The 16,698-nt window shown below is 44.4% G+C and overlaps 1 pseudogene across 1 annotated transcript in view; it reads left to right on the top strand.

Moving 5' to 3' along the window:
* The window catches only part of LOC149154057 (insulin-degrading enzyme-like 1, peroxisomal), a 681,568-nt pseudogene that overhangs the window by 416,169 nt on the left and 248,701 nt on the right, over positions 1 to 16,698 (top strand). Inside the window, exons 15-17 of the transcript XR_016262205.1 lie at positions 1,567 to 1,669; positions 1,902 to 1,997; positions 2,135 to 2,324. The product of XR_016262205.1 is annotated as an insulin-degrading enzyme-like 1, peroxisomal (transcript). The remainder of the gene's footprint in view (positions 1 to 1,566; positions 1,670 to 1,901; positions 1,998 to 2,134; positions 2,325 to 16,698) is intronic.

The raw sequence follows: 16,698 nt of genomic DNA, 5'->3' as shown, positions 1-16,698 counted from the left end.
AGCTGAGTTGTTAGAAGGAAGGCCGCTGTCTGTTTAAGGAAGACCACAGTCAAGGAGGAGGTCTGGAAGGTCTACCAGGAACCCTAACCAGTGACCATACATATACCAGCCCTTGAGGATTATACATGTGCAGATCAGCTTGATAAAGGTAGGCCGCAGCCAAAGAAGGGGGTCCAGTTGCAATGAAAGAAGGATGCGGAAATTTGCCATCAAACCCTCATCAGGACTCCAGAATGCAGAAGTTTCATCATCTGTATTTACCTTTTCAGAATTGCACTTTTTGGAACAGCTATGTATCTAAGTGCAGTGCCATAGGATCTTCTCATTGGAAAGTCATTTTGACCTTAACAGTATTGTACTCTCCCTCTGCTGAACATTTGATATTGATAATAGAAGAATTGATCAAGGGTTTCTCCATCTTGGGGTTTTTCCCTGGCTTGAGCCATATCCTTGTGTACTCTTGTCTTGGCTTGTCTTCTGCATCTATCGTTCATGTTCTTTCTTCTGTTACTGTCAATGACTCAATGTGAGAATGATTCATGAGATTCCTAATGAAAATGAAATGGACTAACAAATGGGCTCATATGGAATTTTGAAATGACTGTCCTAAGTAAAGAACATGTTAACCGAACTTTAAGAATGGTTTTAGGGAAGCCATTAAGGTTGCTTGGTTTTGTAAAACGTATTAAAATTTTATTAGTGTTTTGAAAATCAATTCAAATTTGCACATGAAAAGTAAAGCATGTCAAAAATCATTTTCTGGGATGAAAAGTACTGGAAACAATTTAGTAATAAAAAAAGCGTGCCAAAAATTATCTGGATTTTAAAGTTGTTTAACAGTTTAATATGATGAAATGTGTTTTAACGTCCATTAAATAGATCAAAGGAATAAATAACTGCAACCAGGATATAGCATATAGCCTGGACAAAGTTGTAACTACTCGAAGGGGAGGGAATTAATTATGTTCTTTTTCAGTATCGAAATTGTAAATGTCAAGACTCAGTGCCTGTTGAGTAATGTCCTCTTAAGGGTGACGAGTGATGTTGGCTAAGCAGTCTACAGAAAGAAGACTAAAAGGCTTGGAAAAAACGGCTATACAATGACTAGACAAACTGCAAAAACAATTACTGTCCTCTGACGAGTGACGAGTGACGCTCACTAAGTAGTCTACAGAAAGAAGACTAAAAGGCTTGGAAAAAAGGCTATACAATGACTAGGCAAACTGCAAAAATAAAGATTGTGGGTTAGGTGCCTCAGTATTTCTATTATAATTTGTTCTGCAAATTTAGCCTGTTTAAATTGGATTTGCTTTTGTTGCTTGAAGCACCATTAATAAATTCTAGATTTTCAACCGTTGGACTGGATTGGAGATAACTTGTCAAAACTTGATTTTGGTAAACTTGCAATGACACCACTGTGAGCTCCATTGGTGGACATATCGACTGATCATCATCCCTATATTTGGGTTGTGTTTTCAATCAGCACTGTCAATGCTAGTCCATCCCATTACTTTTTTTTTTGTCGAGAAAAATGGACAAATAAGCTAAAGTTAATTTTTGTGACAGAATATTCTGGGCATCAAAACAGTTTGAAGGCCAGACAGATAAAATTGAACCATGGTATGGAACTGCATTCTCAGTTGAGAGAATCAAGGATGATTTAGTGAAGGTGAGAAAATCAGTATTAGAAATTAATTTTCATCTTTGATGAGTTTTGCATTGAAGTACCGACTGAATTTTCACTTTCAGTTTTCTTATTGCTCATTCAAGGCAAAGAAAGTGTACTCCACATTTTTTTATTTGACCCTTTTGCGTGGAAACTACTGTAGTTTAAATTTTAACCAAAATGATGGTTTTTACTTGTCTCATTCATAGGAATCTTGATTGTCTACTTGATGCAGCAATGGGAAACTTCACAGCCAGATGCAAGATTAGGATTACCTTTGCCAAATGTGTTTATACCTACAGACTTAGCGCTCAAACAAGTGTGTGAAAAGGTTATAAACACTACCTTCATGAAAGAGCCAAGCTTTACAGTGTTTCTCTTTGTTCTGATAAGGTTCAAGACAGGTATTTCTAGAGCTAACTGCTTTGACTGCGAGTACCTAACAGTTTCTTTGATGATAACAAGCAGGTCAATAATCCTGTGTTGCTACGGAAATCTAAATATTCAAGGTTATGGTATATGCCAGATAAGATTTTCTTTACTCCAAAAGCTGTCATCAAACTGGATTTTCACTGTCCTGAATCAAACTGTTCACCAGAAGCAGTACTTCTAACTCATATTTTTACTGCATTATTGGTGGATTATTTAAATGAATATGGCAAGTATCACTTTACTCCAAAACTATAGAAATCTCTTTCTTAGCTTTTGTTAGGTGGTAGTTCCAAGAGTGGGTTCTAAATTTAACTCAAATAGCTAGTAGTTCGGAGAGAATATTCTAAGTGTAAATTCAGTATCTTAGTCAAATTGTAAGGTATTGGTGTTTGGGGTACTAGCATCTCTGTCATGAGTTAGAAGACAACTATAGGGGTCCTAGTGGGGCTTTCATTCTTGTGGTAGGGAGATTACAGGGTTCAGATTGCACAGCCAAGCATCGTTTATCTCACTCTATCTAGGAAGCTTTTGGGTTATGTTCCACAAATATTTCGCTGTTATAGACCAATCCATCATGCATCCTCTGTAAACTCTGTTCTCATCAATAAACCCAAAATCATGGAGAATACTTGAATCATGCACAAAGTTTTAATACATATAGATATCATCCTCATGTACACCAACACACTAGAACACAAGTTTCTCATATATTGAACAAAACACGTCACAAGTTGCAAGATGTGTGAGAGAGCTCTCTCTTCATGAGTCAACTTATTTAACTCCTACCAAGCTAGCCAAAGGCTGCCTGACAAACTATGGCCTAGGAATAGATTATACTCAGTTGTTGTCTAGAGTTCGACCCCTTTCTTAGTGGATGTTCTCATACTTATCCTTGAGCTCTCTCATAATGACTCTCACTATAACTTCTTTTTTGGAACTCTCCAACGTCTCTTAGGAGGATTCATTTCAACTTCTTTCAGCTATTAGCGATCATCATCTTGTGGCCATGCAACTTTTATTGCCTTTTTTTAATGCCATCCATTTACCACCTTACTTTGGTGTCCATATCTTTTTTTTCAATGATATTTTTGATAGGGAACTAGCAACCTCCCTAGATATATGCAACAGCCCACAAGCCACATATATAAGGAACTCATAGTTCAGCCTAGGACCAAGACATCCGGAGACCACCGGTGCCTGGAGCCGGGATCCCAGACTCCAACGGGATGTCTAGCCCTCCAGCCTTACTATGGTGGGCCACGTCTCCGAGGACTTGAACTCGGGTGGTGTGAAAATTTCAACTACTGTAGCAACTGGAAATGATTTTTCTAATTGTTTATTCATTTAGCAATTTATTTGCTATGACAACTATTGAATAAATCACACTGCAACCTTCACAAATAAAAATGTGGAAAAATAAAAACGTTGGAAACTGAAAAATATGCTAGCACACATACATCAAATTTGACACTGTTATTTTTGTACAAATGTCCCCTGAAAAACCCAACTTGGGAAAACCGGTGCAGCGATTGAGGGTTTTGTATTATTTTGTAGTAGTGAAATATTTGAGTACAATTTGGATGCCGAAAACTGGCAATCTTGCAGAGAAATTATTGGCAAAAATTATCTGAGGGAAATGACCCTCACTCTGAGCAATCCCGACACTTGACTGCCCCTGAAAGGCTAGCCATCCAACTTGGCCTGTGTAGGCTCTGCGTCACCTTGATGCTGCCTGCCACACGTGCTGCCTGAATCGACTACCAATTAAGCCATATTGCCTATTGCTGATTGGAAAACTGTCTCTCCAGCCTTCTGGAACACTTTCCCGCCTTTTGTAACTGAAAATAACTTCCCCCCCAGCGAAATCGAATTGCCACTAGAGGCTTCTATGGAGCCCCTGCATCAGCCTCACCGTGGCTCTTTCTACCTCTCTGCAATGTACTTCACTGGATCTGGAAGACTTCCTCCGGCTTTACTGCCCTTGCCCCTCTGTGTTTCTTCTTCCCTTTTGAAGCTCAAACTCTTCCGGCAATTGCTAGCTCTCTCGAAAATGGACTCTCCAAGGAAACAATCTCACTTGATGTGTTTTCCATCTACCCATCGACTTCTTATAATCTTTTGTTGGGACTCCAACGACCAAGATTAAAACTTAATCAAGGGCTAATATCATATTGGAGTTGATCCATGTGAGTTTATAGATGATTCACACCTTATCTCAATTAACTATGATTACTTAACTACTTTTCCCAACTCAAGACTTAGGAAATTTAAAAATAGGTCAATAATCTAATTGAGACACTTTTAGGTGGAATTTCCAGAAACGATTTATGGGTTATGGAGAACTCATGTGTTTTAGCCTCTCCACAAAGTTTCGAGACTAGAACACCTCTGATGCTACAAAAAACTAACACTGCCTCTTAGCGAGGAAGGTGTTCTCTCTAGTGCTGCACATTCTGTCACAACACCCTGTCTCTGTACCACCCTCTTTGACGCTGTTGATGTCTGGCCACTGTGACTACCTACCACTACCCACCAGCTACTGCACAACTTTGATGCTGCATCTGTGCTACTGACACTGCTATACTGTTGTCAACTTTGCATCTGCATTGCAACTCCCTCTCATTTGTTGCTGCTGCAACTACAACAACTGCAACTGAGAAGCATCCTAAATACTGAATCAATTGTGTTCAGTATGATGCATCTATCTCCTGAGTCTTGACTGCGACTAGCCTCTGCACTGTCTGCTAGGAATCTACGTTGTTGCTGACTCTACTACTGAGCCACTTGCTCTGCTGCCAACACTGCATTGTGCTCCTCAGCACCTGGTTGTAGCTTGTCTGCAACTGTCACTCTGACTGCATCACTGACACTGATCCATCCTGCTACTAAATACTGTGGGCCCCTGTAGCAAGGTAATGATCCATGAGGAGGATACCTCAATGGATCCTGCCCAACTCTTCAACTTTGGTACTACAACTCCATGTCGCCCCACCCACTCTTGGAGGTATAGCTTCAAACATTGCGAAGTCTTCCTCTAGCCTGGAGGACAACTTGTCGATCCTGGCAAACGCTGCCGCCTAATCCTGCTACTCTTTCCTGTCCTTCTTCTTGAGATGACACTACATACTGTAGTGGCCAAACTCACCACACTTAAAGCACTTGACCTTTGACAGGTCCTTCTTCTTTTTCTTTTCCCCTATCCCTAACTTGGACCTTAGATTCTAAGGCCACATTTTCCTCTTCCTTCTCACCCTTCACACACTTCCTGCTGTAGTTGATGGTACTCTTTACTAGAGCCCGCTTCAACTCCTCTTGTTGTAGATCGACCCACATCTTGTCCCAGTTAGTCAATTTGTCTCTGCCCAAGATACTTTGGACAAATACTTTCCAGTCATTTGAGACACTATTCAATGCCAATCGTACAAGCTTTGTGGGTTGGGGTGCTTCCCCAACTGTTGCTAGCTATGTTGGAATTTCTAAGTCTAACCCGTTAGAAACCCTTCATGTACTTTCTGATTTATTCCTATCTACTTGTTCTGTTAATTAACAAGTTATTTACCATGTAAATACTGGAAACAAATACAAGTGCATGCTCAACACATTACAGATCATCAACTGAAGGAAACAGAAACAAGAACACAAGTGACACCGTTGTTTTTGGACTAATGTCCCTAGAAAAACCCAATGTGGGAAAACCGGTGCAGCTATCTGAGGGTTTGATTTATTAAGCAGTTTCAGAATACAATCTGGGTGCCAAATCCAGCTCACCCAATAGAGAAAAATCTCGGCAGTAGTACCTCTCTACTGCCAAGCACATATTCTGGTTGAAACCCCAGATAAACACTCCGGCAGCTCCAATCAGCCCCACGAAACCCCAACGTCAGCCTCTCTCTGGCCCAGCGTTAGCCCAACGTCACTTTGGCTCGGCCTGTGCTAGCCTCTGGAGGCACTGTGCCAGTCCTCTGGCCCTCTGCGTCACCCGCGTTGACCCTCTGAGGCACTGTGCAGCTCCTGGCTGCCTCTGCGTTAACCCTGGGCTGGTTCAATGTCCCTCTCTCCGACTATTGCGTTGATCCTCCTGGTGCTATCTCTACCTCTCTGGTTCTGTATTCACTGCCCCTCAGTTGCAACTCTGATCACTCTCTCAACTTTCTCAGCAAACCCAACCCTAGAAAGTCAAAATCTTGATCTCTTGGTGTGTTCTCCAAGTGACCCTCAAGCCTCCTTTTATACTTTTCTCGTTGACAAATCAACGGCCGAGATTAAGTCCCTAATCAACAACTAAGATTAGATCTGGCTTGATCCATGACTTTTGGACCATTCTAACACAATTTTATATTAATTAACATTAATATTTTATTTTCCCTAAGTTTAGACTTAGGGACTCCATTAAAAATATTAATTATTTTAATATCTCCCAAACTATTTAGAATCTGCCCAAACCATTTCTGGGTATTGGAGATATCATGTGCCTTAGCCTCTCCACCAATTTTCGTGGCTAGAGCACATCCGATGCTACCCCAAATCAACAAACTAATCGCGGACTTCCTGAATCTTGGTGAGGAAGCCATCTATGCTTTCGCCCTTCTGCATCCTTATGCTCCTCAAATTCTCCTAGAGAAACATCTTCCATTGCTCAGAAGAACTCTGAAATAGCTCGGAGAGAGCAACCCACATCTCCTTGGTTGTACCATTGTCTGCCACATGTGAGACTAGATGGTCTTAAACCATCCAAAATCATCCTCTTCGCCTTCGCCATTTCCTTCCTGTACTCCTTGAGTTGATCGACATCCTAAGGTATTGCTACCATGTTCACTACATAGGTTTTCAGGCCATGTTCATCTAACAAGAAGGACATCCTAGCCTTCCAGATGACATAGTTGGAGGCTCCCTCCAACCTATCCTGATATCTAAGCGCAGTTGTGGCCATCTCGAATTTGTTCTGGAAACTCCCTCTTCCTCTACTTTGCTGTTGAATCTGCTACTCGCACTCCCTTCTGGAGTGAATAATTCTGCTTGCAGCAACTGGGAAAATCGGATTTCTTGGCTAGAAAGTTAGAAACCCTCTAAGAGAAATTTCCCTCATGTGTGCTATTTCTCTTCCACCCGACGTTGATTCTACTACTGCAAACTGCTACAAAACCCTCTGCACCCACACAAGGAATCTGCTCAGCGAAAATCTGAGTTGTTGTTGCTCCCTTTGCCTGTTGGAATCACTATGCCAGACAATTCATATTTTTTCCACCTAACAACTGAAAATCGAACCCTTTCCCAACAATTTTTACTGCCAGGCTAGGAACTGCGCAACACCAGAAAATTTCGGCCTGCTGCTCCCACTAAACAACGAAATTTTTTGCCTACGCTTCTGGGCTTCCCCATATGATCAATCACCCTTTGATACCATGTGAAAATTTCAATTATTGCAGCAACTGGAAATTATTCTTCTAATTGTTAATTAATTTAAGAATTTATTTGTTACAATAAATACTGAATAAATCACACTGCAACCTTCACAAATAAAATTTTGTAAAAATAAAAGCGCTAGAAACTAAGAAATATGCTAGCACACACACATCAAATTTGATAGTTATTTTTGGACAAATGTCCACAGAAAAACCCAACTTGGGAAATCGGTGCAGCAGCTGAGGGTTTTATATTATAATTTATTATGCAACAGTGAAATATATGAGTACAATTGTAATGTTCCTAAGTAGGAATATGGGTGATATTTAAACAAATAAATAGTGCAGCAGCATAAAATTAAAAAACATGCATTAGACATCCATGAAAACGCTGTAAATTTGGAATTGTTGAGCCATATATTATAAAATCAGAGAGCTAGGTGCAATATAAAATGGGAATGGTGCACTTGGGCTTGTCCCAAGGACAACAGTGACAAAACCCAGGTGATGAAATAATTGAGTTGAACGCTGCCCATTTGCTGCACCACTCTGCACTGCGCTGTCCCAGTAAACTACTGCCCTGCTGAACTTTGACCTGCTGGAATGTGCCCAAAAACTGCCTAGAAAATTATATCTTTTTAGTCCCAGACTCCTTGGACAAAACCCAGAAAAATCCAGAAGGGAATTTCTCTAGTTTTGAATTTGGATTTTCGGCCTCCTTGGAGCCTCTTTCCAGCTACTACTGCCAAATTTGACTTGCAGGAAACAACCTGCAAATCCCTCTGAAAACACCACTGGAATGCGGGATTCACCTATGCTAACTGACTCCTTGCTCCCCGGATGGTTCTTGGCCAAGATGACTGCTCTCCTAGGCACCACGAAATTGTTGCTAGAGGCCTCTGCGCAACCCCTCTGCCCAAAAATCCGTACTGCTGATACCCCGGTCAAGCTGACTGCAAAACCCTGCGAAAATTCCCTCAATGAATAGCCTTCCCATCTCCCGTAACTCCCACCAAGATATGGACCTCACTGTTGGCTCTAACTCCCCCCCTGCGTGTTTCTGGCTACCCAGGAAATACGTAGTCCCTTGCTCTGCATTGCTGGCTGAAGTGTCTGACTGTGCTGAACTCTCTGAAATCCCTGTGGAACAACCTCCCTAGGGCGGGCACGGATGGTCCCCCGAAGAAGAGGTTGAATCTCCCGCTTGGAACATTCATGGCTAAACAACCGGTAGACTCGCTAAGCAGCAGAGCATACAAAGGTGTGTTTGTTTGCAAATGATCAAGATGAAAACAAAATGAGAGCTGATCTCTCTTTATAACTCCTTGGCCCCCCTTAGCCTCATGTGGGCCCCTCCATCCATCCATTCGATTTTCCCTCCAAGCATATCGAATGGCTGATTCAAACTCCTATGTGGGTGGCCCCCACATTCCATTAGCAGCTAAATAAAGTCGATTTGGACCCTAAGTCTCTAAGTTGAAAGTGTAGGGCCCTCTTCCTTAGTCAAAATATGCAAAATTGTGTAGCAGCACCCTGTTAGGTTGTTACTAATGTGTTTGAGAAGGGACATGACAGTCCTCCCCTCCCAAATGTTGCTTGCCCTCAAGCAACCTCAAAGCTGGGTGCTCCAAAATATGCTCACCCTCCCAGGTGGCATCCTCATCTGGCAAGTTCTTCCAATGCACCAAACATCGTTTGTCCTCAAGGAATCCCTAAACAAACATCCTCTTTCACTATGGACCCCCACTATCACTGCAAACTTCACCGGGTCCCAAATGTGCCATTGGATCGTCCTTGATCGTTGTACTATCCTATAGTGAAGGAGTCCCTCGATACTAGGATCCCAAGCCAACCTGATCAACGTGAAGCCCCCCTTGCTCCACTCACTATCTTGCCAGATATGGGCATTAGAACCCCTGTGTCTATCACCAATAAGTAGAGCATCCTGACGATGTAAAACTCTTCCCAAATCCTCATGAAGTTGCTCTACCGAATAGTCCACCCCATGCACTCTGATTGTGGGCCCTTGAAGATACAACTCAATCCCTATGCGAATGAAGCCTCTCCTGCATGAGCTCCTCCTGAAATCCTCTTGCTGGCCATCCTGCCATGTTGATGAAGTCTCCCACGCCCTTAGCGAATCACTGAAACCTAATGGAGAATCTTGATGACCCTCCCCTATAGAAACCAGCTCACCCCTATGGGTATCTGAATTGCTAAGTACTATGACGCTAGGGTCCCATGCCCAACGCAACAAGAAACTGTCCTGTTGACCCCGCGACACCCTGGTCATCACTAACTGTCTAACATGCTCGTACCAGAGCCTCCTCTCGCATAGGTCTCGGCCACAATCTATGCGATGATCGAGGTTAGGCCCAACCTGCCAAAGCGACCCAATAGTGTCAGTGCCTATCCCTCCATGGCTGGCCCCAATCTTGAGCAACAATCTACCTCACCCTATGGTGAGGGCTTCGGTGATTCCCCATGTGTTTGCCTGTGAATGAATCAATTCGCATGTTATCTTGCCCATGCTCACTGAGGAGTGGAGTATCCCACCAATCCACTAGATCCCTGGATCCCATAACCATACTAGAGGTCCACGACCCCTAATCCTCTCTGCATGTCACTGTGATATGCTGCTAGCTGTTGGGACTCCTTCGTGCCCTGTTTTTGACTCCTGTAGGTATCCAATAGGTAGGCACCGAGCATCAAGAACCCGTGTTGTGAATAACCAACTGCTCCGTGCCTGCCAAATCACACAGCAAGATCTACTATCCCAACTCCTGATGATGTGCCCTGGTCCTGCTAGAAGCCTAGGCATCATCCTGCCAACAAGGGCTACCATCCCTCGCACCTCATGCTCACCTAATGTCTCAAGTTGTCGAGCTGGAAAAGCACCATACAACTCCCTCTCGGTCACCTCCCCAAGTGTGAGCCTAGGGGTGGAACATATGCTACCTCGACAATCAACCATGCTATCCCTAAGCCTGTATCTGTCAACTCATGCACCTACCAAGTGTCTCAACTGGAGAGTCTCCTCCCAACCCATGACACACAGTGTCTCATCCAACTGCCTAGGGTGAGCCTCCCATGCCCTGCTGCCTGAATGGAGAGTGTCAATGGGCAACAACCAAACGACATGTGACTGTAAGCAACACCTATGGAGGATGGGTGGGTATGTCTCAAAGGGTATGATCAAGAGTCTGCCAGAATGCTCAAGAGTAATCCTATGGATGTCCTTGTCTCTGCCTTAGATCTGCTGACAACCTATCGAGGCCCTATCTCCGCTAAACATGGTGTCACCAGATGCTTAACCATGTCCTCATCGATCCTAGGTGAGATGCATCCAATGGTACACCTATTGCCCCTATCCATAAGTCTCCTTGTAGGTAACGCTCCAAGCGCCCACTGCACTGCATCATCTACCACTGCATACCACCCAGTATCACCGCACTCATCGACATGCCACTATATACTGCAACTTGCCTTTGTACACCATGGCATACCCCCGGCTATAGCCATACCATCCTGTATCATCCTGTGTCCTGTTTGTGTCACTGCACCTGTCACTCCCCGCACGTCCTCAATGTGATGCAAGTCACTTCTCCTGTCCCATAGTGTCAATCGACATGCTGTGGTATACCACCATGTATCTCCATGCTCCGCTGCAAGCCACTGCTCTTCGCTGCATAGCCCTACACACCACTAGGTGCTATGGCCTAGAATTTGGTCTGTATGCATCAAGCCACATCCCTCTATATAAAACTGGACGCTACGACCTGAGTCTGTGCAGTCTTGTGTACCACTGCCTACTATCATACCACCCTGTAACATATGGTATCCCGCATGTGCCAAAGTGTTCGCCACTCTGATAGTGACCCCGTCGACCCCTTGTCCATCCTGGTAGACCTGAGCACCCTAACTCCACTCTTGCTAGGGGGATATCTCTATTGTGCCGATCCTCTGTGACCCCTAAGTCCTAAACCTCAATGGGAGAACATTGTCTCCATACAATAGCCGGTCTGGTGGTATACCCATGCCACCTCCTCCAACTAGCTCCTGCCACAGAATGCTAATCATCCTGCGTCCCCATGCGCAACCAACATGGCAAAACAACCAATGGAATTTGCTCACAAACCACTTGGCCATTAGCATCAACTGGAACTCCATAAGGAATTCATGCGCTCAGGCACAAGATTGACTACCTCATCAATGCCATAACCATCCCACATGTCTGATATCGGATAGGAAGCCCTGCCTGGATCCCAATGCCAACCTGAGCCTCCAACACCCTCAATGTCTAAGAGCTCCCACTGAGCTTTACTCTGGACTACGACCATCTCCATGAGTCTAGCCCACTCCACCAGGTACCAACTCAGAATATCTCGCCATCCAACCCCAAGAGAGGGATCAAATGCACAAACTCTAGCACATAGAACAATCCCTCCATACTGCGAGTGTTGCACCCTGCACAACTCATGTCGCCTCAACTCACCATCTTAGTCAACACATAAAATTTCTCGAGGAGTCTCTCCGTCTCTCTCCTTGTGGTGCAAAGGTAGTCTAGCAATGTTGCAAGCCCCATCTATATAAGCCCAGAGAGAGCTATTATCTGGAAGTAATGCAACTCTGTTGACAGTCTGTGCATTTATCATCTCTAAGTCAATGGTTGGCCCCAAAGAAGACTTCTCGTCCTCCTCCACCATGGGCTCAACATGAGTCACGAATTGCCCCTCCATGACTAGTTCACGCCCCTCTATGTGCTCTCCATGTTGTTGTAGGTGGTTGTCATCCTGCAACTCTATCGTAGATCTGGGTGCCTCTGTACCTATCAGCTCCTCATCAAGGGTGGTGATGTCTCTCGGCACCTCATCATCCTGTTGTGTGTTGCTATCACCTGAAAACTTGGTCACGACCCCAGATATCTCAAGAACAGATGTCACCTTCTCAACGATGGACATGTCTGTGTCTCCTGGCACCTCATCAATGGATGGTCCTATGGGTGTATGCTCTACTCTCTCCCCCAAGGTGTCAACTAGTGCTATCAAAGAGGCCTCCAACACTGGTGACTCTTGGGCCACACTAGGTATACCAATGTGATCCTCACACTCCCGCGTGTCCTCTGCCTCATGTTCAATCTCCTCCTTAGGCCCTTGATCTCTAAAACCAGGTATCCACCAGGAAAATCATCTCCTAGACTCATCCTCTAACTGTCTCTGGCCTGCTTGCTCCTTTTCAGGGCATCTGGTGCCCTGATTCTGTCGACTTTCCCCAATAGTGTAGATGGTTGTACTCCCACGGCTTGTGCACCTCTAGTGTCTTTGTTGTAAGGACAAGGATCGATCAGGTCTGACATCTTCCTCAACTGAGCCAACCTCTCATCATTCCAGCAGATTCCACCCCAGAATTCCTGCATACTGAATCTCCCTTGAGCCATCGGTAGTGTACGGTGTAACCCATCACTGTGCATACATGCCCAAATCTCCCATGATCTTACTGGTTACCCACAGCTGGGCCAAGATCATGCTCTAATACCACTGTAATTTTCCTAAGTAGAAATATGAGTGATATTTAAACAAATAAATAGTGCAGCAGCATAAAATTAAGAAACATGCATTAGACATCCATGAAAACGTTGTAAATCTGGAACTGTTGAGCCATATATTATAAAATCAGAGAGCTAGGTACAATATAAAATGGGAATGGTGCACCTGGGCTTGTCCCAATGACAAGCTTGACAAAACCCAGGTGATGAAATAACTGAGCTGAAGGCTGCCTAGTTGCTGCACCACTCTGCACTATGTTGTCCCAGTAAACAGCTGCCCTGCTAAACTTCGACACGTTGGAATGTGCCCAAAAACTACCCAGAAAATTATATCCTTTTAGCCCCGAACTCCTTGGACAAAACCCTGAAAAACCCAGAAGGGAATTTCTCTGGGTTTGACTTTGGATTTTCGGCCTCCTTGGAGCCTCTCCCCAGCTGCTGCTGTCAAATTCAACTTGCAGGAAACAACCTGCAAATCCCTCTGAAAACACCACTAGAATGCGGGATTCGCCTATGCTAACTGACTCCTTGCTCCCCGGATGATTCTTGGCCAAGATGACTACTCTCCCAAGCACCATGAATTGCTGCCAGAGGCCTCTACGCAATCCGTCTACCAAGAAATTTGTACTGCTAATACCCCATTCTAGCTGGCTGCAAAACCCAATGAAAATTCCCTCAATGAATAGCCTTCATAGCTCCCATAACTCCCAGCAAGATATGGACCTCACTGTTGGCTCTAACTCCCCTTGCGTGTTTCTGGCTACCCAGGAAATATGCAGTCCCCTGCTCTACGTTGCTGGCTGAAGTGTGTGACTGTGTTGTACTCTCTGAAATCCCTGTGGAACAGCTTCCCTAGGGCGGGCACGGATGGTCCCCCAAAGAAGAAGTTGAATCTCCCGCTTGGAAGATTCGTGGCTAAACAACCAGTAGACTCGCTAAGCAGCGGAGCGTACAAAGGTGTGTTTGTTTGCAAATGATCAAGATGAAAACAAAATGAGAGTTGATCTCTCTTTATAACTCATTGGGCCCCCTTAGCCTCATGTGGGCCCCTCCATCCATTCATTCGATTTTCTCTCCAAGAATATCGAATGGCTAAATCGAACTCCTATGTGGGTGGCCCCCACATTCCACTAGCAGCTAAATAAAGTCGATTTGGCCCCTAAGTCCCTAAGTCGAAAGTGTTGGGCCCTCTTCCTTTGTCAAAAATGTGCAAAATTGTGTAGTAGCATCTTGTTACTAATGTTTTTGAGAAGGGACATGACAACAATCTGGATGCCAAAAACTGGAAATCCTGCAGAGAAATTACTGACAAAATTATCTGAGGGAAATTACCCTCACCCCAAGCAATCCCGACACTTGATTGCCGTTGAAAAGCTAGCCATCCAATTTGGCCTGTGCAGCCTCTGTGTCACCCTGATCCTGCATGCCACATGTGCCGCTTGAATCGACTACCAATCAAGTTGTTCTTCGTGCTGTTGACTGAGAAATTATCTCTTTGGCCTTTTGGAACACTTTCCCAGCCTTTGGAACTAAAAACAACTTCCCCTCCAGCAAAATCGAACTACCTCTAGAGGCTTTTGTGCAGCCCCTGTGTCAGCCTCACTATGGCTCTTTCTACCTCTCTGTAATGTACTATTGATTTTTGTGTAGCTTGGGAGGTACTCTAAGCCCTAATGTTCGGGGTTTGGCGTGCTGATTCCAACACTTCAAAAATCACCCAAATCGGAGCTCTAGAACTTGAGATATGAATTTTTGAAGTTGACAATTAATTATAGACAGTCAAGTCATGTAGGCTTCATCCAAAAGACATGTCTCTTCAAGGTGAGGGAGAATTAATTTGATCATCCATTGTGCAACACTCATACATAAGAGAAGAACTCAGTGGAGGAGAGAAAGATCCCTGTTTTGGGTCGTAGCCAAGAAGAAGGATAGCGAGTTCAATTGAAGGACTATTTGGGTTATTTCAGGAGCAACAAAGTGTTGGTTGAAGGGTCAAGGCCCTATTCTTGGAGGCCGAGGAAGGGAAGTTTATTTTGAGGACCATGGAAGGGTGCAAACCCTTGAGAAGGGTTGCCGTAGCAAGGAGAATGCTTGTTGTAGCAAGCCACAAGCCCTAGAAGCCACTACAGGCTTGTTCTAGGCAAGACAAGAGGGTCATAAGGCCTAATTGAGAGCTGATGTAGTGAACAGGGCAGCGTGGAGTTGGAGGCTTGCTAGAGAAGGGAATCTACAGCAAAAGGAGGACTGTTGCAGTGTTTTGTGAGGGTTGTTAGGACTCCATATTGTGCCCTAACCAGACCCAGAATTGCAGCAGTCAAAGAGGACCTCAAATAGTGAGCTGAGATGTGTTTTTGAGGTGTTGGATCTGTGTTTGAAGGATCAGTTTGGATCAGTCCACATTGCAGTTTGTTCGGAGCCATTTGTTGGAGTTGTCTTGGGCATGAAGGAACTCCAACTAGGCGCAAATCCCGCTATGGAGTGATGTAGGTGTCCTAGTGTGGACAGAGTTGTTGTAGCTTGTGGAAGCCAAGGAGGTAGGGCTGACGTGGCATGTTAGAAGCTCTAACCAATGGGCAGTTTCATAGTCAAGTTTGGAGCCTAGATTTGTGCAATAGCTCCTCTATTGTAGAGCAAAGGGCGGATGTGGAGAAGTCTTTTGGAAACCGTGTGTAAGGGTCTCCTAGGTGTGGGGATGCCCTAACTAGGTGCAGATGCTACAACATGGACTTGGTCACTCGTGGACTATTGGAGGGCAGCGAGAGAGTGGAGCAAGTGTGGACTTGATTAGGCACTTATGGTCTGCTGGAGGACAGCGTGATAGTGTCCTAGTTGGAGGCCAGTGAGCAACACCTTGAAGGACAAATGTAGTTGCGAGAGAGGCAGTTGTTGAGCTCAAGGGTCTGATCAACTAGGAGCAGTTTGTGGAGCCCGAGACTTGTGTGTGGAGAAGGACATCTATATGGGTAGTCCTCCTAGCCCATGTTCATTGTGGGAGATGGACATCTTGCAGTGATAGGTGGAAGCCCTCCATGCCCTATGTTGGTTTTCATTGGAGCAACGCAGGAAGACCATAGTGGGCTGATGTCCCTGAGTAGCTGAGCAGCAATAGTAGGCAGATTGCGAGTTGTTCACAAATGGAGCTGTGAACAATTCACCAAGAGTCTCGATGTGTTGTGCCCTTGATGGACTAAGGCACAACCAGAGAGAAGATTGACAGTCGAGATTCAGTGGCCAGATGGACTTGGAGCATTGATAGAGGCAAGTGCTGCAGATCAGTAGCCGAAGGACTGGGCAAGTACAGGGTACGACTGAGAGGAGCTGAGAGAGCATGCGACAACCAGATGATCAGAGTATCTAGTTCAGGGTAGATTGGTTGTTGATGGACTGACACCAAGCCCAGGTTTTTTATCTTGTACTAGTGGATGTATGAGGGCCATTATCCCTGGTACGAGAACTCTAGACTGTTGTATTATATCAGTTGGATTAATATTACGAAGTTGGGTTATTGTACAAAACTGTAAAAATTTGTCTATATTATGTGCATATCTGATTTACTACTGCTTATATTCTGTTGTACAAAGTAGTATCATTGAGATTCTTGGTTTGGTAGTGTCAGAGATTTTAAGATTCTATCCTAGACCCAAGGTTGTGGA

The sequence above is a fragment of the Pinus tabuliformis genome, chromosome 9, assembly GCF_031772625.1.
Source record: "Pinus tabuliformis cultivar Carrire ecotype Pingquan chromosome 9, CPIR1, whole genome shotgun sequence".
Classification (NCBI taxonomy): domain Eukaryota; kingdom Viridiplantae; phylum Streptophyta; class Pinopsida; order Pinales; family Pinaceae; genus Pinus; species Pinus tabuliformis.
This window is presented reverse-complemented; position numbering and strand designations above follow the sequence as displayed.